Source organism: Hyperolius riggenbachi, chromosome 5 (genome assembly GCF_040937935.1).
Source record: "Hyperolius riggenbachi isolate aHypRig1 chromosome 5, aHypRig1.pri, whole genome shotgun sequence".
Lineage (NCBI taxonomy): Eukaryota > Metazoa > Chordata > Amphibia > Anura > Hyperoliidae > Hyperolius > Hyperolius riggenbachi.
Genome location: NC_090650.1, coordinates 284,151,251 through 284,173,826, shown reverse-complemented (window position 1 = coordinate 284,173,826; position 22,576 = coordinate 284,151,251). Strand labels below are relative to the sequence as shown.

General features: G+C 42.7%; 1 protein-coding gene across 5 annotated transcripts in view; it reads left to right on the top strand.

Annotated features, from left to right (window-relative positions):
• KCNG2 (potassium voltage-gated channel modifier subfamily G member 2) overlaps positions 1 to 22,576 on the top strand; it is a 440,844-nt gene that overhangs the window by 3,204 nt on the left and 415,064 nt on the right. For 4 of the 5 annotated variants that reach the window (XR_011020616.1, XR_011020617.1, XM_068234665.1 and 1 more), the window contains exon 2: positions 17,141 to 17,307. The exons of the other annotated variant lie outside the window; for it this stretch is intronic. The gene's annotated coding sequence lies outside the window, so the exon portion shown is untranslated. The remainder of the gene's footprint in view (positions 1 to 17,140; positions 17,308 to 22,576) is intronic. 5 annotated transcript variants of the gene reach the window in all.

Below are 22,576 nucleotides of genomic sequence, written 5' to 3'. Positions count from 1 at the left end.
GGGGGGGTTACCACTGAAAGGCCTTGATAGTATTTTTGAGCTACTTCAGTGTTTTTTTTTTGTTTTGTTTTTTTTATTTCAGTCAGAGACATTTGGACCCATATGCAATTAATGTTTTCTCCTAAGTTTTCTCCTAGGGGAGAATTTTTCATCTTTGATTTAGAATAACTTTTAAGCACTTTGTAAAGGAAGACGTATATAAAAAAGTAGGTGAAAAAGTACTATTAAAATTATTTTGAGTATTTTTTTTCCTTGCTGATGAATTAAAAGGCATTTTATTGAAAAGTTTGAAAATATCACCTAGTCTATTGCTAAACGTATTACAGGCAATGGATCAGCAGGACAGTGAGGCAACGTGTATTGTTTAAAAGGAAATAAATATGTCAGCCTATCGATGTCTCCAACCTGGGGTTCACTTTAAAAATAAGTTGGTATCTATGCAAATTAGCTTGTTAACAGCTTGTTGAATTCAGTCTGGTTTCCTGATAGTGCATAGAAGCCAGAACAGCTGAGGAACAGTGAGATAAGGATTCTAATGAGGTTTTACTGCAGGAAAGTACAAAGGGTTATTAGGTCTGTATCTTTTTTAGCTAAAAGACAACAGTGTGAGTGTGGATTCTAAACAGCAGCAGTGACCGTCCAATCCAATATTAAAAATATAGGTATAAAACAAAATAAAAATATGGTTGGGTCCTCTGTTGCTCTGCTGCTTCTGCTGCTGTTCAGGCTGTACGGGGAATGTTCAGACTGAACTTTCTGAAACTGCTGCATCTAATCAATAAACTTCAACACAAATAAAATTCAAGTTCTACCACTGAGTGTCTGTACAGGTTTTATAAAACATTCCTGCCTGGAACACGGCTTGGAAACAAAATAATTCCCAAAGATATGCTTTAATAGGGAATTACAATGTAGAAAAATAATACACAAACAGGTCAAAAAGCAAGAAGTAGGAAAAAAAAGTAGAAAAAGAGCAATTATAATTCAACCCTATGCATAGACTTCACTTACTCACTCCACAAGATTAAACAGAAATTCACTTCACTTAGATGTAGCAAACGTTCCCCACAAGGTAAGCTGAGAAAAATGTAGTGATAGCGCCCACTTGACAAGTGTACTAACCAGGCTTTTGATCTAACCACCGGGAATTGTATGATTCGGTAATAAAATATGAGTTGTTCTCACCCATTGCACTTCCAAGCAGCTGACTTATTTAGACTGCGGAAAAATATATAGTAAATAAAAAATTGATGAAGCAGACAAAATAACATCAATAAAATAGCGAATGAATTGCTAAAGTACAGATATTATTTCTGCTCTCCTGTCGAGTATGAAGACCACGCTGGAGTAATGGCTTGCATGCATGAAATACTGTATATGAATGATATAAAACTGACACTAATAATATTCTTTACATCCCCACCTGTAATTCAGCAACAGCTGGAGAGCAGTGCCTGGCTGGCTGCATGGGAGAAAGCTGTAAAATGTGCAGTACATTTTTATTCGCAATACTGTATATTATTACAAATATTCTCGAGGCTGCAAACCAAACATATACAGTGGAACCTTGTTTTGCAAGCATTATATGTTCTGGAAACATGCTTGTAAACCAAAGTACTCTTAAAGGATACCTTAGTCTTCAATAAATTCAGTAACTGATGCCCTGTATGTGGGGGGGAGGTGCGCATAGGCAGGGCCGGCCCTAGACTTTTTGCCGCCTGAGGCAAAAAAATTATTGCTGCCGCCCCCCCCCCCCTTCCCCCCGTGGGGGGCGCCGCCGCCGCCGCCGAGCTGGAGGGGTAGCGGGCAGGACGGGGGTATTGGGCCTAGCGGCGGGGAGGGGGGTCGGACCCCCCCCTCCCTCGCCTGGGTCCCCCATCCTCCGCTCCCCTCCTGCTTTAAGGAGTTATGTCGCTGGCTGAATTGTAAGAGGCAACGGGCGGGGTCACTCACCTCTTCCTTGTTAAGTGTGCGCTCCACTGACGACACTTCCTGCGGGCCGCTTGGCTTCTGTCTCCTTTTAGATGAAAAGCTCTTCGGTCCAAATTTCTGGTCAGCTGGGTTTGGAGAGTCGTAGTATGTCCGTGGGGGTAGGCTCGTACTCCCACAGGATGACGTAGCCAGCGCGGGCAGTCAAAAGGGGCCCGAGTGGACATACTGCACATGCCTGCGTAGTATGTCTGGGTTAGAGAACACGCACGCCGGCAATGTCTTCCCACGGGAATGCACGCATACTCCTGCAGACATACTGCGCCTGCTCCACTCCTGCCGACCAGGACTTTGGACAAAGAGCTTTCCAGCTAAATCGAGACAGACGCTGGGCCACAGGAGGTATGGTAAGCCTATGCGCAAATATACACACACACACACATCAATTACTGAATTTATTTAAAGTGGACCTGAACTCAGAACGTCCTCTCTGCTCTAAAAGATAAGCAACAGCATACTAACCTGTAAACAAAAAGCATTTTTTTTGTTACAGCTGATACAAATCCTAAAATAAATCTGCACAGTTTCTACTTCCTGATTCATGGAAGCAGACATATTTTTAACATTGTGTACTTTCAAATGAGCTTATCTGCCATCTCTGCTGTGGCAGTCATGTGACATGGGAGAGATCAGATTACAACTTGTGATTAGACACAAATGAGGAGGCTAAACTTTCTAAATACATACAGGGTGCATTTCTCTATGTTTTCTTTCTGCCCTGTGCAAGAGTTCAGTTCCACTTTAAGACTAAGGTATTCAATTTAAAAACATTAATAGAAACATATTTAATACAAATTACTGTATAAAGTAAAAATGTAAAAAAAAATAAAACTTTCACTATAACTAGTTTTATGTACAAATATTTACAGCAATATTAAAATATTATAGTTATATCTTATATATTCAAGGTGTTCAAATGTCTAATAACCATAGCAGCTACCATAAATGTTAATTAAAAATTGTGTCACATGATCCTTTGCTTCTGCTCCCTGATAAAAGGAGCAGTAGGATATTGTACCTAGTTAGCCATCAGTAAAAGCAAGAAGTTTTAAATCAGGATCATGCCATTTATTGGCTAACTAAAAAGAATAAGCAAGCTTTCGGCTTTGCAGCCTTCGTCGGGCTTGAATCCTGTTTGCTTGCAGGCTGATGGTACAGACAGATTTATACATGCAACATCAAAAGGTGATACATAGATTTTTTTCAGGCATAAATACATGTCATTAAGATGCCTTAAGTGAAACAGAACATCTAAATGGGGTGGGAGGTTGTTAGCTGAGACAATAGTTCACAAGTTTAGCTATATAGGCATCAGCCTCATACCAATATAAAAAGTTTTTGTCCTTATTCAAGCCCTTGTCCACCGCTTTGAAACAATTTATAAATTTTATTTCTGCTATTAATCGATCATTTGACGTTTTGAAGCCACCCTTCAGGACAGTGACATGAAGATCATACATGCTGTGTCCGTTGGAACGAAAGTGTGTAGCAACTGGGAGTTCAGATTTGGTATCGTTAATAGTGTGCCTGTGAAAGGAATTTGGCTCTGGAGAAGACAACACAAAGCAGAGCTTAGTCAGCATGGTTGAGTGTGTTGGATGAAAACCTCATCTCTCCAGTGAGGAAATTGGGATAGGTAAGAGGAGGAGGCACCCCAACAAAAAGTCATGACAAAGATTATTATAATATTCAATCTTACCTTAAATGAGGAGTAGGGTTTCAAGGACAATTTTATTGGACAGTTAAAAGAACAATGTCTTTCAATTGTCTTACCTGCTCCTTCAGGTCAAGGTACACAGTGGGCTTCATTCACTAAGACAAATAGGATGCCTTATCAGAGATAACACACCTTATCAAAGTTAACACGCCTCATCAGAGTAGCATAGGGGGTCGGGGCAGGACGAGTGGAGCTCTTGTCATTGCCAATTAGGCATAAGTTTGTAGCGCTCGCTATTATACTCTGAGAAAGCATGTTATCTCTGATATGGCATGTTAACTTGGATAAGGCATGCTCTTTGTCTTGATGTTGAACACAGTGGACTTGGAGCACCTACACCACACAACATGAACCCTAACCAGAAAAAGTGGATAAGACCTGTGAAACACATCATCTTTTTAAGTGTCCAATAAAATAGTTTTTTTTTTATACACTATCCCTCCTAGCAAAATGACAGGTTACTCACCCACTTGTAGCTCCGAGCCTCAATCTCTGGCTACAGCGTGTCAGTTGACCTGCTGCCAATACATGCCAGCGGGTCACGTGATGAGCGACATGCTGTGGCCCGAAAGATTGACACTAGAAGCTGTGAGCAGGTGAGGAACCTGTCATTTTGCTCCACTCACAACTCTGCATAGGGTGGGAGGGAGGCTGAAGAGGAGGCCCTACAGAGAAGCACCTTTGACAAGCTGCTTCCACGAAAGGTGGTCGGTGGGATTTGGGTGTCTAGCTGCCATACTCCCTGGTGAGCTTCTCCATTCATGGTCTGCACTGTCCCTTTTGTGCATTCTTTTTGCCGCCATTCCACCTAGATTCCTGGTGAGCTTCTCTATCATGCTTCACACTGTCATCCTTGTGCACTCTTCCTGCTATTACTTGTGCACTCTTCCTGCTATTACATTTGTGGGACTTTTCTTCCATACCATTCTGGTACACACTGGTGGTTAATTTCTACTTTTCTGAATCTAGGTTTCTGGGTATTGCACAATGCACTTTACCTATTTGAAGCTGCTTGGGTTATAACCGTATTTATTGTTTTATGCTTACATATTCAGCTGTGATTCCCCATACTCAGCATGATTGTGGATTGGTGTATATGAAAGTCCCCGTTTTACCCTGTTTCAAGCAAGTGATCATGCACAAACCTTCCTTTATCATAAGGAGTAATGCTTTGAGCGCGCAAAGCATTGCGCCCAGCAGATCACGTGATAACTGCTGTGATAGCAGTTATCACGATTTAGAGAATCGAGCCCATTCTGTGCTACTACAGAGATCTCCCAGGTCTACCAGCCTGGCGCACCAAACGTACACCCCTTTGACATGGTAACAGTCCCCATCACTTCACTGGAGAGAAAGTAGGGGCGCCTTGCCAAAAGACCACTGCCTGATTTGGATGTCAAATTATCTCCTTTACCATCAAGCTATTTAGCAAGACATTTGAACTATGAACTTGTGGTTCCTATAAACATTGTTTAAAACATGTTTTATTTTTTTTCATCAATGACTGTTCAATGAGGTGTTCAATGATGTAAAAATCCTTATGTGAAAGAGATTGAATGCATGTTATGACTGAGGGGTTACTATAACATTCATATGGTTGGTTACTATGGTTTTATTTGAAGTTCTCCTTCAGGTCCAAAGCATAATGATATACAATTGGTACAATTTAATGTAGCCCATTTCCACTGCTCTTTCAGTCTGTATTTTCATGTTACAATTACAAAACAAATGTGAACTGCTTGAAAAAGGAACAGTGCTTTGGCATATATAATGTCTGATTACCGCAGAACATGTTAAATAGATAGTACAAGATCTATAATTAAACGATATTTCTTCTGCATTCTAGGTCCTCAGTTTGTAGCTTAGATACTTGTATAACCTGGAGGGTACTAACAGGAAACATTTTGGGTGCAAAAACAGAAGTGAGTAACACATTAGAACATTCTAAAACACATTAGAACTTTCTAGAATAGACTGTATAATGATCATGTAGGAACTTAGCAGAAAGAAGGTTTTTACTCTTGTATAAAAAGCAAGTTGTAGGTAAAAATCAATATTTCAAGCTTATGCCATATTATGCAGACAGCTGATAAGCTAAATAATGGATGCTGCCATGAACAGTTCTAGGTCAGTTCGATGCATGTGGAAAAAATGGCAGAAAATAGAAAAAAATAAATAGGAAATTATGACACTTGTGTGTGACTTTTTCAAATGTAATGACATCTGAAATGACTTATCGCTGCTACCCGATAATGTTACCTGGCAGGTTTCGGCATTGTGTTCCTGCTCTTTTTAATTGTGTTTGTGTAATAGAGTTGAGGAACCGAGTTGCACTGGAAACTTTAGGATGCAAGCCTTTAGTGGGGGAATATTAATTTATAACAGACAGAACAAATATCTTAAGAAATAAACAAATCCTGTTGTGGAACAGCAGCATTTTTATGTATAGGGAACTATAGTGTGGATGTCTAGGGAAGCTAAGCATACGTATTCAAAGGTCTTTACCTGTCCAATTGTTTAATTGTTGCCTGCTGGGTAGAGATCTGTGCAGGGGGGCTATTCATTGTCAAGTCTGTAGTCCAGTGTTGTACAAGTATTTACTATGTGGCAGGTGAATGCTAGGTAATTACTGAAGTGAATGTACACTGTTGCATTTAGTGATTGTGACTATTGTCCACCTGGAAAGACTGTATAAGGCCTCTTTAACACAGGAGCCTGAAGGTAGTGAATTCGCTGCCTGTTAGCGGCTCCCATGCTTGCTAGCACTCGGTACCAGTGGTGAAGGGGCAACTTCCCCCATGGAGTCACATCTGAATGTGGCTGTGCTCAAAAGTGACGTCACAGTTCTCAGCTACCGCGCAATGCCTCTACATGTCAAATGATAATGTGTGGTGTTACACATGCTGTAATTTGGCTGTATTTAAATTGCACACGAATGTTACCCGTGGCCGGAAGGCGGGAGGATGAATTACCCAACGAGCACCCAACTGTTGCCTGACTGTTGCATTTGTCTAACCTCTGTTACTATTTCTTTATTGCTTGATATACTGATATACTTCTATCTGTATCATGCTACTAGCCAGAATGTTGTCTACTAATGGATCTCATGGAGTATGAGCATAATGACTATTTTATACTTACAACAACAATGACCAACAAACCTGTTCTTAAGGTGGCCATACACTGGTCGATTTGCCATCAGATTCGACCAACAGATAGATCCCTCTCTGATTGAATCTGATCAGAGAGGGATCGTTTGGCCACCTTTACTGCAAACAGATTGTGAATCGATTTCAGCCTGAAACCGATCACAATCTGTGGAGCTGCTGCTGCTGCCGCACCCCCCCGCATACATTACCTGTTCCAGCTGGCGCGAGACCCTGCTGTCTTCTTCTCCGCTCCGCTCCGGCTACTGAACTTCCTGTCCAGGGGAAGTTTAAACAGTAGAGGGCGCTCTACTGTTTAAAATTCCTGCCAGGACAGGAAGTTCTGTGTAGCTCTGGAGCACGAAGTGGAGAAGAAGACCAGGGGACTTGCGCCGGCTGGAGCAGGTAATGTATTACCGCTGTATTGCGTCAGTCGTCGGGCATTCGAACGCCACTAACGACGCACTCCCAACCCGCCGGCGACCGAAAAAAATCTTCCGCACGGGGTGGGTCGACGGGAGCGATCGATTTTGGACGGAAATAGATCGTTCTGTCAGCGGTGTGCGCGTCGATTTCACAGCCGTTTCGATCACTGTGATCGAAACAGCTGTATATCGGCGGGAAAATCGTTAGGTGTATGGGCCCCTTTAGTCCTTGAATCATGTAAAATAACTAGCAATGAACATTTTCAATGCTTTGACATTGGTTTATTTTAGTAGTTTAAACTAACTTAATTCAATTTGTCCAACAGCTATCCTCATCAGGTTAGTGCATAAATAGCCAGTTATCATTGCACTCTTGTAGCTGTTGCTGTCTGGTCTGAGAGGCTTATATTTGTGAAAATGTTGTATATTTTAACATTGTTGTGATTTGTTACATGATAGATTAATGGCTACATTTTGAATGTAAATAAACTCTAAAATATTAGCCACTGCATGATAACCTTTAGGGCCCGTTTCCACTGGCTTTCAGGATGTAAGGTGATTGCCGCATCGCCTCGCATCCCTCCGCAAGTACTTACGGTTGTTTTCCGTACAACCGTATGTGGCGTCATGCGGCTTCCTGTCGGCGGCTATGGGGACTCGGATGCGTGCTGTGGAAAACTGCAGCATGCTATCCAAAATTTCCCCCACGTCGTATTGTGCCGGATCGCGTAGGTAAATTTGTGTCAATGGAAACTTTTCCATTGACGTGAATTGGTTGCAGTTTTGATGCGATGCGAAGCAGTTTCCGCATTACAACGCGTCTAGTGGAAATGGGCCCTAATGCTGGAAACACACGTTACATTTTTTCATTAGATCGATGGGTTCGATTAATAAATTCCGTCATGTCTGATATTCCTCTCGATCGTTTTACCGGTCAATTCCTCATAGAAGTGAGTGGAAAAAGATAAGAAAAACAAGCAGAAGATAAGAGAATCAAGTGGCGAATCGAGCGGAAAAAACGATCGAGCGGAGAATCGAACGGGAAAAACGTATTGTGTGTTCCAAGCATAAGGGAAAAAATTCTTCTTCAATTTATAGAACTGTACAGTAATGAAGATTTAACTGGATTAATTGTGCAGAGAACAAAGAAAGGGTTAAAGCGGATCCGAGATGAAAAACTAACTATAACAAGTAACTTGTCTATATATCTTATCTAAAGTTTAGATAGTTTACACAGCAAATCTAGCTGCAAACAGCTTTAATAGAAAAATATTATTTCTTTCTGTGATACAATGACAGCAGCCATGTTGTTTGTAAACATTACACAGAGGCAGGCTTATCTGCATCTTGAGCACTCAGCCTGTGAAAAAAAACTAATCCCCCCTCCTCCCTCCTCCCCTCTGTCTCTGAAATCAATGGCTAGTAACACCTCCTCCTCCTGCCCAGACTGAGCTCCCATGAGCCCTTGCTACTGCCAAGGCTCACTGAAAACCTGCGGGCGTGGTTTATTTAGTTTATAGGGAATTAGAGTATTAAAACAAAAACAAAAAAGTATTTGGCTTGAGGAATTCCCTATAAACAATAGGAAAGGAACACTATTATGAAATCAGTAAAAGTTCACCTCCGATCCACTTTAAGCCTCAGTCTTTCCTGTTGAGGCAGAGCCATAGAGGTGCTGTGAGTCACAGCTGCTGATAAGCTAACCACACTTTGATGTAGCTAAACAAACATACAGGGCACAATGCAATGGATTTCTGTAGCACTTATATGTGGAAGAAATACTTTTCATTGTGTGCTGTGCAAGAGTTTGGATCCACATGAAGTTTTCACTTTGAACACATCAATAGTCACGATTTTTGCCCCTTTCCCCTGTCCAGTAACCATTCCCTTTCCCAATGTTTAACCCTCCAGACCTTTACAACTGATCCCTTTTAGTGAAGTAACGTTTCTGTGAAGAGACTATAAAGATGAACCTTACTGTATATAACTTAACTTTTTTTTTACAATATTAATTTATAAATTAATTACCCAATGTTTGCCCATTGTAAATTCTGTCCAATCTTTTAAATTTATCACAGATGGAAACATCTTTTCTGCTGGCATGGTGCATAACTGTGGAATGTTTGCTTGTTATGAAGTGGGCAGGAAAAACATCTGGTCTCCCAGAATGCTTTGTGAAAGAAGGCTGTGTGACATAATAGTTTAAACTAAGCATCACTCTAGGGTGAGGTTACCTACCAATATACAGCAATATGTAGATATATAGGAAGTGTTTCTGGCACTGAAACCAGAATAATTCATGTAAGAAATGGGTATCCTGAAGTATACATCACATATGTCATTACGGATCCTCTTTAAAGTGATCCTGAGCCGAAGCTCGGGATCAAAATCGGATTCTAACCTTAAGAGAGGGAAGCCTCAGAATCCAGTTGAGGCTTCCCTTGCTACTCCATCGCTCTCCAGGGGCATTGCTAGCCCAAAGATCAGTGGCACGTGCCCTGGACCACCCCTAGGCAGAGTCAGCTGTGGTGCCTTAATGGCGGGCACTTTGGCAGCTGTGGTGCCTCTATGTGGGCATACTGGGTGCTGTGGCGCCATGCTGGGCACTGTGATGCCTTTATGGGGGCATGCAGGGAGCTGTGGTTCTTCTATGGGGGCATGCTGGGAGTTGTGGTGCCTCAATGCACATGGGAGGGGGTCCATTAGAAGGTCAGGGAATGGGGGAACTGCCATATAACCTGGCAGCAGGCCAGCACACACCCAGCAGAAAGCCAGACCAACCAGCACAGAAGCCAGGTAACTCTGCCTAGTTATGTTTAAGTGACACTGCCTATTTATGTGCTCTGCTGCATTTTTTGTTTTGTTTTTTGGTATTAACGGAAAGGGGGCTTCATCCAACATTTTGCTGGGCAGGCCTACTTAGACTTCTGTTAAGTTCATGTATATTTGGCTCCACCCAAAACCACACCCACATTCTGGTGCATAGTCACACCCATTTTCCATCTGGAGTGCCAAAAAGTGCCACGGATCTCTTAGGATCCTAGCAACACCCCTGTCGCTCTCCATTGTTGAGTGTGGCCCCCCTCCATATCGGGGCCGTGCAGCTCCTTTTTGAATAGCATGGCCACACTGGCACATGCGCAGGCGGGCTTGCTCGGCTAGTGCACGGCCATGCTATAGGAAGAGGAGCTGCACGCCCCCGATACGATTAATGACAATGCCTTGTCGCTAATCTTCCGGTGGGCCGCACTCAGCAATGGGGGACATCAGAGTATGGAGGGTAGCCTCAATAGGATCCTGAGGCTTCCCTCACTTAAAGGGACACTTAAAGAGAATCTGTACTCTGAAATTCTTACAATAAAAAGCATACCATTCTATTCATTATGTGCTCCTGGTCCCCTCTGTGCTGTTTCTGCCATTCTCTGCTGCAAACCTGGCTTGTAATTGCCAGTTTTAGGCAGTGTTTACAAACAAACTAACCAGCTTCTAATAGGCTCAGCTAAGCAGAGTGTGTTAGTCACACAGAGCCTGCAGGGGGTGTGTACAGCTTCTAGCTAATCACAAGCAGCCCTGCACATTCCAGTCTGACTGCCTCAGCCTGACTGTGCCGACTATAGAGAGAAGATTAGATCATATAACAGAGATAACACAGCTACTGTGCAATTAGGAAAAGCTGCAGTAAGCCAGACCACATTAGAAAAGGCATAGGAACTTATAGCATAGAAGAAATAAAGATAAACAATTTGTTACAGAGTCTCTTTAAGGCAACCCAAAAAAATGAGTTTTACTCACGTGGGGCTTCTACCGGCCCCCTGCAGCTGTCTGGTGCCCACGCAGTCTCGCTCCGATGCTCCTGTCCCCCCGCCGGCAGCCATTTCCATTTTCGGCGACAGCCACCGACAGGCCTGGGAACGCGAGTGATTCTTCGCATTCCTGGCCACAATAGCAGTATAGAGGGTGCTATTGCAGCCAGGATCACGAAGAATCACTAGCGTTCCTAGGCCTGTCAGCGTCTGTCGCCGAAAACAGAAGTGGCTGTCGGGAGACAGGAGCATCGGAGTGAGACTGCCTGGGCACCGGACAGCTGCAGGGGGCCGGTAGAAGCCCCACGTGAGTAAAACTCATTTTTTTGGGTCGCCTTAAGTGTCCCTTTAAGGTAAGTATTTAATCTCGTACCAGAGCTTTGGCTCGTGTACTCTTTAGGTCACTAATCCTGGGGTACAGGCAGAGATAAAGAAACATTTTCTAAAGTTAGTAAAAGCAAGAATACCTGTTTTGATTGTTCTCCTACTCCATCCAAGACTGGAAATAAGTTTTGCCTGGATTTGGCCGGTATCGCGTTACTGATGTGAGTACAGAGAGTATTTAACCAGTTCCAGATTTCTGCTACGTATATATACGCCCCTGTGTTTACCTCTAGCAGATCAGGGGCGTATATATACGCACTGTTTACTCACCGCCGCCAATCGCGATTCCAGAGCCGCTTCCGCCGCATCCCCGTTCTTCTGTGTTCAGGGCATGAGAATAATCCATTCTCAGCCCTGATCCCCGTGCCGATATGAATGGGAGAGAGAGCATCTCTCATTCATAACCCCAAGGAAACTGTTACAAACAGTTTTGTTCCTATCTGCTGTAAACAGCAGACAGTGAGCTAAGTGTAGTGCCATCTTGTGGCCAAAAAGTAAAATACAACCATATACACCCCAATATACCATAATACACTCTTACATTCAAACATTTATTTAAATATTTACTATTGTTAAACCCCTTCCACCCCTAACCTATAGTTACCAAAATAAAACTTGTAAATAAAAAATAAAAAAAATTACAACATTAAAAAAAAACCTACATAAATAGTTACCTTAGGGACTTTTTAAATATGTATGTTATGTTGATATATTAATGTTGCTTTTGTAAATAAAAGCCTATAATTATGTTTATAGTATAAAAAACACTAAACTGAAAAAATACCCCTGTGTTTCCAAATAAAATATTATTGCCATACATTGTACTAGGGACGCAATTTAAGTATTGTAATTAACGGGACAAATGGGCAAATAAAATGTGACTGTTTTACCTACAATAGCACTTTTTTTTTAAACTACAATGGCTGAAAACTAAGACATGATGAATTTTTGCAATTTTTTTTCTTCTTCTTCCCTGTAAAATGCATATATAATAAAATAATTATTAGCAAAAAGTATTGCCCAAAGAAAGCCTAGTTTGTCCCGCAAAAAATAATACATAGATCGTTTCAGTGTGTTAAGTAGTCATAAAGTTATTGGCAAATGAATGGGAGGTGCGTTATGTGAAAATTGCTCTGGTCTTGAAGTGGAAAAAACCTGTGGTAGGGAAGTGGTTAAAGGCTTTAAGCACATCTTTTATTCATTCCTGGAAGAGTGAAAGAATAGCTACTATCCCCATGTTTTTTTTTAAAAAGGCCACAAATTAAAAAAAGGCCACAGACTGAGTGGATTGAGAACAGCTGCCCTCTTTTCCCAATGTTCTTTCATTATTTATCACCTACTGCCGCATTCCCTTAGGACAGAGGTACATGTGATTGAAATATGGATGAACACGTTATTAACTTACAGCTTGTCCAGCTCTTCCTATTCAGTAAGCCAGCACCTATTCAGTAAGGAGTTCTTTGGGCAAGATTCCCTAACACTGCTGCTGCCTACTGAGTGCGCTCTAGTGGCTGCCTCATAAGCTCTTTGAGTCCGACAGGAGAAAAGCGCTATACAAAAAAAGAAATTATTATTATTATTATTATATAATCACAACCTACAAGGATGTTTTATAATTTATTACCTTGACAGGAAAAATGTGTATAATAAATCATGGTTTAATATACAATATGCTGCATCACCTGTAATTTGGCTGTCAATGCTACAGCAATCACCAGAAGCATAGTGATGGCAGAGAATTATATAATAAATTCTCAATGCATGTTAGCAAGCATGTGCAATCCTTTTTATTTATTTATTTTAGTACTTCCATGGTTTCTCTATGATCAAGTATTAATGCCGGTGTGATTGGTAAAGGACCACTATCATGAAAATGTTTAAAATTTAAAATACATTTAAACACATACAAATAAGAAGTATTTTTCTTCCAGAGTGAAATGAGCCATAAATAACTTTTCTCATCCTTGCTGTGACTTACAGTATTTAGTAGAAATCTGACAGAGCTGACAGGTTTTGGACTAGTCCATCTCCTCATAGGGGATACTCAGCATGGCCTTTATTGTTTATAACAGGCTTTCTCAAACAGGGTTCACTGGGGGTTGCTTCAGTACTCTGCAGGGGTTCCTTGGCATTTTTCCCCCATCATGGGGGAAGTATAATAGAGCACAATATAATAGGTGGTACTGTAACAAGAAGCTCTAATTTGGAGGCTCAGGAATTTTAGGATTTTCATGATAGAGGTCTTTTAAAGATCTATGTGTGCCTTAGGGCTGGTTCACACTGGAAGCGATTGCGATGCGCTTGCCGATCGACAGCAATCGGCAAAGCACTAGTGCAATGTCACCCTATGAGGGTGTTCCCACAGCAGCACTGTAATTTGGTTAAAATTGCAAACTGCTATGTAGCATTTGTTGGAGCATTTCAGTTTGAATGAATGTAGATGAATCACATTGCAAATCTTTGTCGCTAAGCACTTAGTGATCACGTTTTGTGGTGTAAACTAAGCCCCTAACATGATCACCAGAGCAACAGAACTTTACTTTTTTTTATTTATATACTGTATCTATTTTTAGAATGGCCAGTAAATCTTACAAAGTGCAACTTCAGAGATTCTTGTTTTGTCAGGAATGACAAAATGGATGATTTACACATTTTAGAGTTTTGTAAGGAATGTCTGATGAATCTGCAGCAATTAATCCAAGCGTAACACAGCTTTAAGGTGTGAAATACTACATAGTATATCTGAGTGTGCAGAAGATATTAAATATATATTAATTTAAAAATAAAAGTGATTCATATAAAAGCAATTTCGCAATATTTAATTGGGAAATCTTGTGTTGTTATGCTGATTTCAAGTTCAAAAGCGAAAACAGCTATCTGTCCTCAGGCTATACTGGTGAAGGTATCTAACTGTGTCTTTCACACAGATGCATGGAGTAAATGTCACATTTTATAGTAAGGTGGAGAGGATTGAAATAAAATTGTTGACATAGCTATATCACTATTGTTACTAGTTGCTAGTTCCCATTCACATCCTATGTGTTTACTGCTTAACAAATCAGGGACTCGGCACAAACATGCAGATCAATGATTCTGATTCCATGGGTTGTATATTTCTCTTGCTACTGTCTCACCAAAAATTGATGCCATGACAAACAGAAAACTATCAAGGAAAAAATGGACTGGTTACACTCATATTTCTGTCAAGACAGGTTCACTTTAAAGTAAATTGATGGTTTCCGCTTTTTTTGTAGTTCTGCTTTCTTCCTCACAAAAATGTAAAAAAAAAAAAACATATCTGAGAGGAAGCAATACAGACCTATTAATCATCTTAGGTGTCTCAACATTATCATAGCATAGCCATATCGGAGCAGTGCTTTTCGGTGCTGCTAGATTTGGGCGCAGCCAGCGCCGCCATAGACTATAATAGGAATCAGTCTATAGCGGCGCTCAGTGAGTAACGTCGGCGCCGTCAGAAGACTGAGCCGAGGTTGCTTAAAAATCACAATAATTCGGCCTCCAGCAATAGCTGGAAGCCGAATTATTTCATTCCCTACCATCCATGGTGGCCTGGAGGGGGAATAGTAATTAACACGGCCCGGACTTGTGCAGAAGCAGGATCAGCCTTATACCGGCTGTATTCTGCGCCCAAGTCTACCGGCGCCGATTTCAAATGTACTCTAGCAATATGTATAGCTCAGCTAAACTTAATCTGAGAGTGACCTAGCACTATTCTCAAGTTACTTACAGTATGTCTAAACAGACTCTAAGGATTCTTTGCTTATATGCCAAAAAGTGAATTATTTAGACAAGAAATATCTCTCAGAGGCGATTCTAGAGATGCATTGCAGTGATTCACTTCATTGAAAAGCAGAAATCAGGATCAGGCAAGTAAAACGAAAGGGCATCCATCAGGGGCGTAACTACAAATCATGGGGCAAGATGTTCATGGGACCCCCAATGTTCACACCTTTTCCCTTACCTACCCCCCTGGTGACCCTCACAGCCTGGGGGCCCATCTTGGAAGGGGCATAAAACAATTGTGGACATCATAATTTTCTCACCCATAACAAGTCTAGCCACAAAAACATCGGAAAACTCAGGAGAAAAAGTTAATTGCATATGGGCCATTATACACAATGAGTGAAAATAACACCTAGGAGAAAACTCAGAAGAAAAAGTTAAGTGCGTAGGGGTCCAGTTTTCTTACCAGTATGTTTTAGGTATGTGGGAATAAACACACACAAACACCTGTAAAGAACATGTAAACACCATGAACACCATACATCATAAACACCAGAGAGTGTGCAGACTAGGATTTAAACCTGGGACTGTAGTGTTGCAAGAAGAGAGTGCTATGCACCAGAACAGTGTGCCAACAAGCCACCATGCCAGGCAATATAAATTGGTAGTTGTCTACAGCCTGTCTGTACTATTACAGCAAGTGCAGAATGAAATGAAAATATGGTCTATCTCATTATGTTTCGGAGGGGAGAAGGAAGGGCTGGAGAATCCATGTCTTTAGGGAAAACATCAGTTATCAGCTGATAAAAATCACGAAAGGTCCAGGTGACAAAAATCAATAACCACTTATTGTCTGTAGGCAAGCCAAAAATGTCTTAGGTTCTACAGTTGTAATTCTAATCATTTTTCAATACCTTCAAAATAGATTGCAGCATATTTTGTATGTTACATGATATATTGACAGAGATGTGGTTTCAGAATCTTCCCATAGTTTATTATAGATTAATGGATAGCGCACATATCTTATCAAAAATGTGCACTATTTTTTGGACTTGTCCATCCAGAGTAGAATGCTGGATTCTCACAGCCTGCGGGAATGAGGCTTGGATAGAAGCCATATTGATTTCCAATGTTCTTTACATATTCTGCAATAAAGAGAAAGCATTAGGCATTGAACTTTACCACCAATTGCTTTAATATACATTTTATTAGAAGGCGCTGCATAAATATATCCTACAGAACCTGTACATGGTGTGGTTATTTTCTCTAGGCTCTGCTGCTATTTTTCTAATGTTAGTCACATATGTTTGAGAGTTTATTTTACATTTCAGCAGTCATATTTCTTATATTTACAGCTGTCAAGTGTGAGATTGGCCCAAACACACTGTTTAGATGCATACATTTGATAAACTGAAAGCTCTTTTCTGGCAGGAAATAGCTGGTAGTAGAATATCACTATACTGTATTTACCAGTATTCTACTACAGCATTCATATAGTAAAATATATATAATATTAAACAATATTATACTATGACCTAACCTCACCCCACTCTTACACAGAACCCCTCCAACCCCCCCCCCCCCCCCCCGGTGATGGTCACTAACCTCAACCTCCCCCCAGTGGTGCCTAACCTTAACACACACCCCGCCACTATGCAAACTGCAGCTACCCACCACTTTAGCAGGCACTCTTTTCAACAAGATGCGTCTTTGCACCCTGTTCAATGTCCAACCTATTCAGAGGCCACTTATTTTTTTTTACCTATGTGTGAACATTAGTAAAATGCTTGTTTTAAAGAACTTCCCTATCATGGCAATAAGCCAGAGTCTGCTGTGAAATTAATTTAGCATAAAAAAAACCATTTTGTTTGAAATGTAGGTGTCTGTAAAACATTACAAAGCCGTTTCTAAAGTTTTCTACCAAAAACTCAGAGAGCCATCATGTTTAAACAGAAAAGACAGAACACAGTACAAACTTTCCCAGGAGTGGCCAACCTGACAACCTCACTTCAAATGTGCAGAAAGAATTCACCTTGGAAGTCACAATACATCCCAGAAGAATATCCGATTAACTGGAAACCCGAGACTTACAACCTAAGGTCAGTTTTGGTGACTCATGTCAAGTGTTTTTCCTCAACTTTTTTGTATACTTTCCCGTACATTTTTTTCATCATATTTACAGAGAGAGAACAGGTACTTTTAGTAGAAAATGTAGGCTGGAAAAGAGGGCAAAATAAATCCTAGTAACACCCTTAACACTAGATTTACCAAAGCTGCGCAGATCTGCGTAAATTCCCTGGAGCTCACACCTAGTAGCACCCCTGCTGAGTTTTTTTAACATGCTATCAACTCCATTGTTCTCCTTCTTTTGTTCTGAAAACACGCACATTTCCATTTGTTTACTTGAACTAAATCACCTTGGATCTGAGTTATTCTATTTGACCACCTCCCTTCCCCCACAACCAGAGAATTCTGTCCTTTGTTTGAGCACAGTATGAGTACAAGGTAATGCATAGTCAGTCACTGGATGGGAGTCTGCTAAGGTTTGTCATTGCCATAATACATATGATATTTATATAAACCCACGACGGACAATTTCTTTACTTCACTGTCACTGTCGCACAGACTGCTGCAGCGCAAAACAATGCTATTGGGCACGGTGAATAAAGTCTGGTGTGAACTTCCTCAGCTTGCAAAAGACACTGCACAGCGAGAGGTATTATTATTATTTATTGTATTTATAAAGCGCCAACATATTACGCAGCGCTGGACATTAATTTAGGTTACAGACAATATTTAGGGGTGACATACAGCAATAAGACAATACAGGAATTCATGCAAACCAGATCACGCAGCACAGTATGAGTACAAGGTAATGCTTAGTCACTGGATGGGAGCATGGAGATTAGGCAAGTTAGGTTCACTCAAATGCATAGCATGGGTTCACAACTTCACAGTAATGGAGGTGCATGATCAGGTAGGACACAAAAGGAGGAGGACCCTGCCCAAAGGCTTACAATCTAGAGGGAGAGGTAGGGACACGAGAGGTAGGGGTCCAGAGTTCAGCTGTGGGTTTAGAGCAATTGTGAGGGGTGCTAGGCCAGAGTGAAAAGGTGAGTTTTGAGGGCCTTCTTGAAGGTGTTGAAGGAGGGGGCTGCCCTAATGGGTGGAGGTAGGGAATTCCATAGTGTTGGAGCGGCTCTTGAGAAGTCCTGGAGGTGTGCATGGGACTGGGTGATGCGGGGGACGGTCAGGCGAAGTTCATTGGAGGAGCGGATTGAGCGGCTTGGTGTGTATCGATAACATTTATAGATATTGGTTTCGTGCGAAAATTCTCGTTTGTGCGTAAAAACGTTATCGTTTCACGTGAAAATTCACGATCGCACAAAACCAAAAATTCTGTTTTATTTTTCAGTGTTTCAAACTTTACAGAGTTTACAGCGTTTGCAGACCCAGTGTCCATCGTCCCTGCATTTGGCACAGGTGAATTTTTGACATGTTGCACAGGTAAACCTGCTGCGATTCCTGTTGCAGCTCTCTTGCACCTGGCACTGTGTTGTCTGTACAGTCCCTGGCACAGCAGCTGCAACAGCTTCAGCAGCCCGCCTTTGTGCCAATATTTCCTTGTGCTGCATGAATCGGCAACGGAGTTCCTTAGCTAGAAGACTCAGAAACAATCTTCTTTTGCCTATTCACCCTGTACATGCCTTGTACAAAAGGTAGGCATTCACTGCCGCCAGGTCCAGCATATTGTAAAAAACTGCTACTGGCCACCTGCGTGTTGCTGCTCTTACGGAATACATCCGTGCCATTTGGTCCAACACGTCTACACCACACTGTAAAAGCAGAGAGAGAGAGAGACATGAGTATATGTGCTTTTTTCTATAGGCCTGTATAGTACACATCAGAAAACATTGTAGCACTGGCAGGGGCGTTCCTTGGGTCCTTGGAGATCGGGGGCACCTGTGTGGTCGTCCCCCCCCCCCCCCCCCCGGCCACCGCAGCTGTCCCCGCTGCTAGACTGCCTGACCAGCAATCCACAATGGCATATGTCTCTAGGCCCCGCATATGACACTCGCCCCAGGCCCCGCGTACTCTAAGGCCACCTCTGGGCATAGATCAAAGATGTATACGCACATACAATTTTGATTGGTCAATCACTGACCAATTTTACCACCCCCATGCAGTAAGTGGGCAAACAGACAATGAATTTGATGAACAGAGCTAAAATTGGCTAATCAAAATTGTATGTGTGTACAAGTTAGGTAGTGACAGCATGGTCCCCCAGTTAGGTAGTGAGTGACAGCAGGGACCCCTGTTAGGTAGTGAGTGACAGCAGGGACCCCCGTTAGATAGTGAGTGACAGCAGGGACCCCAGGTTAGATAGTGAGTGACAGGCGCCCCCTCACCTCGCAGCCAGCAGCGACCTGACCAGTTAGAGTGGGCGCCGGGCGCAAATATGCAGAAGTGATGTCACTTCCGCATATCAGCAGTGTCCGCTAGGTGCTAGTGCCCGCTCTAACTGGTCGGGGCACCCCTGGAAATAGATTGGGGGCACCCCAGAATATTTTGGGGCATGGGCCCCCCAAAATAGCGCTAGCGGTGCCACTGAGCACTGTAAAATTCAGTGCAGTTTCTAGGCTAAAATGCACCCAGGGTGAGGGTGTAAAAATTGTGCCCCCCCAAAGCAAGGTATGGGTGCCCGCAGTATAGGTTAGCCAGGTCTAGTTGCACTCAGTATAGATTCCCCCAGTATAGGTAGCCCAGAATAGGTACCCCAGTATAGGTAGCCAGCTATAGGTCCCCCCAGTATAGGTAGCCAGGCATAGGTGAGCCAGTATAGTTGCCTCCTGTATAGGTTAGCCAGGTAGGTGCCTCCAGTATAGGTAGCCAGTATAGTTGCCCCCAGTATAGGTTAGATAGGCAGGCGCCCCCGGTATAAGTTAGATAGGTAGGTGCCCCCAGTACAGGTTAGCTAGGTGGGTGCCTCTAATATAGGTAGCCAGAATAGTTGCCCCCAGCATAGGTTAGATAGGTAGATGCTCCCAGTATAGGTTAGTTAGGTAGGTGCCTCCAATATAAGTAGCCAGTATAGTTGGCACCTGTATAGGCTAGCTAGGTAGGTAGGTGCCCCCAATACGGGTTAGATAAGTTATATGTTCCCACTATAGGTTAGATAGGTAGCTGCCCCCCAGTATAGGTTAGATAGGTAGGTGCCCCCCAGTATAGGTTAGATAGGTAGGTGCCCCCCAGTATAGGTTAGATTAGGTAGCTGCCCCCTCAGTATAGGTTAGATTAGGTAGCTGCCCCCCAGGTTAGATAGGTAGGTGCCCCCCAGGATAGGTTAGATAGGTAGCTGCCCCAGTATAGGTTAGGTAGGTGCCCCCCATGATGGAGGGGGGAGCCGCAGCCGCGGGGAGGGCACCCCAACCTCTCTCTCCTTTCCTCTCCCCAGCCGCCCTCCCCCCTCAGACTGCAAAGCAATGGGCAGGGAAGCTACTCACCTCCCTGGTTCCAATCGCTACTCACTCGCCGCCAGTCTCCTCTCTGCATAGACGCTGATACACACGCTGCTTCCTGTGTGTGTATCAGCGTCTACTCTGTGCAGAGAGGAGACTGGCGGCGAGAGAGCAGCGATTGGAACCAGGGAGGTGAGTCGTTTTGTATAGCGCTTCCCTGCCCATTGCTTTGCAGTCCGAGGGGGGAGCACGGAGGGCGGCCTGGGAGAGGAAGGGAGGGAGAGGTCGGGCTGCCCTCCCTGCGGCTGCGGCTCCCCCCTCCATCACAGCGCCCCCCTCCCAACAGCGCTCAGGGGGCCTGCACGGCCCTAGAAACGGCCATGGTAAAATTATACAAACATTGACATACCTTCATGTGGTTATAGTCTGTTATCGTGTTGGGTTTCCTCTTTCTGCCGTCACCGATCGTCGCGTCTTGGTGCATGGAACTTAGAACACAGACAGTCTTGTTTTTTTTAGGTGCATAAATTGTCAAGGGGACACTGCCACTTCTAAGCACTGAAGTGGAGAATACCTCTCGCTGTGCAGTGTCTTTTGCAAGCTCAGGAAGTTCACGCCGGACTTTATTCACCGTGCCCAATAGCGTTGTTTTGCGCTGCAGCAGTCTGTGCGACAGTGACAGTGAAGTAAAGAAATTGTCCGTCGTGACATTTCTCCCATCATCCAAAAATGGCTCCATCAGATTCATGACCACGTTCTCTGCCAGCCTCTCTCCCTTCTGACGACTGGGGTCCTTTCCCAAGTAAGGAGAGGCATTGCAGACATATTTGGTCTCCAAATCCGTGGCCATCCAGAACTTGATCCCAAATTTGTCTGGTCTGCTTTTATGCACAGCACTGTGTCATGCCACTCCCTTGCATACACTGCTACAATGGATGGACAGCATAACACCTTTTGGCCACCTCTACAGCATTCATGTGTTGTGAAAAGCCAGCCTTATTGCATTACAGTATCTGCCATACTGCCATGGCAATGGAATGTCTCAGTCTGTCATCATTTGTCATGTCAATGGAACACTGCCAAAAGTGCCAATTGCCCTCTGATTGCATTTTGCTGCATGAATCGGCAACAGAGTTTTGTGTCTGTGTGGGTTTCCTCCGGGCACTCCGGTTTCCTCCCACATCCCAAAAACATACAGCTAAGTTAATTGGCTTCCCCATAAAATTGGCCCTAGATGACGATACATACACTACATGATACATACATAGACATACTGTATGATTATGACAGGGACTAGATTGTGAGCCCCTCTGAGGGACAGTTAGTGACGAGACAATATACTCTGTACAGTGCTGCGTAATATGTTGGCGCTATATAAATACTTAAATAAAATCTGCAAGTTTTCATTGTATTCATGTCATTGTATCAGCAACTTTTCATTCTGTTTTCACACAATTTTTGATAAAAGACTTGTGTTTCCATATATTGTGAATTTGCAGATCAGTGAATGTGGGGGATATTTTGTATAGATAGATATGACAGGCATTTCTGAAGGTTTCCAAGTCTCACACAGCTACTCTGTGTACACAAATTCAAATGTACAGGAAATGGGTGGTTTGCACAACAATAGATTGAAGATAATCAACCCTGAAGACCTGTGAACATCTCAGCAGGGGTGAATAACACCTCTAGCCTTGCAACAGAAAATAGAAAACTCGGTAATTCTAGTGTTAAGTTGAGAAGAACAGCACCACTGCAATGCATTCAGGATAAAAAAGTGGTGAACTAATGTGGTAAAAGTGACGACTAAGCGAATGCAAAACTTGTATTTTCCGCACACCAACCAACTGAACAGACTGCACAATATGGCCCACTTCAAAACAAGTACAAGTCCAAATGTTTTGTACAC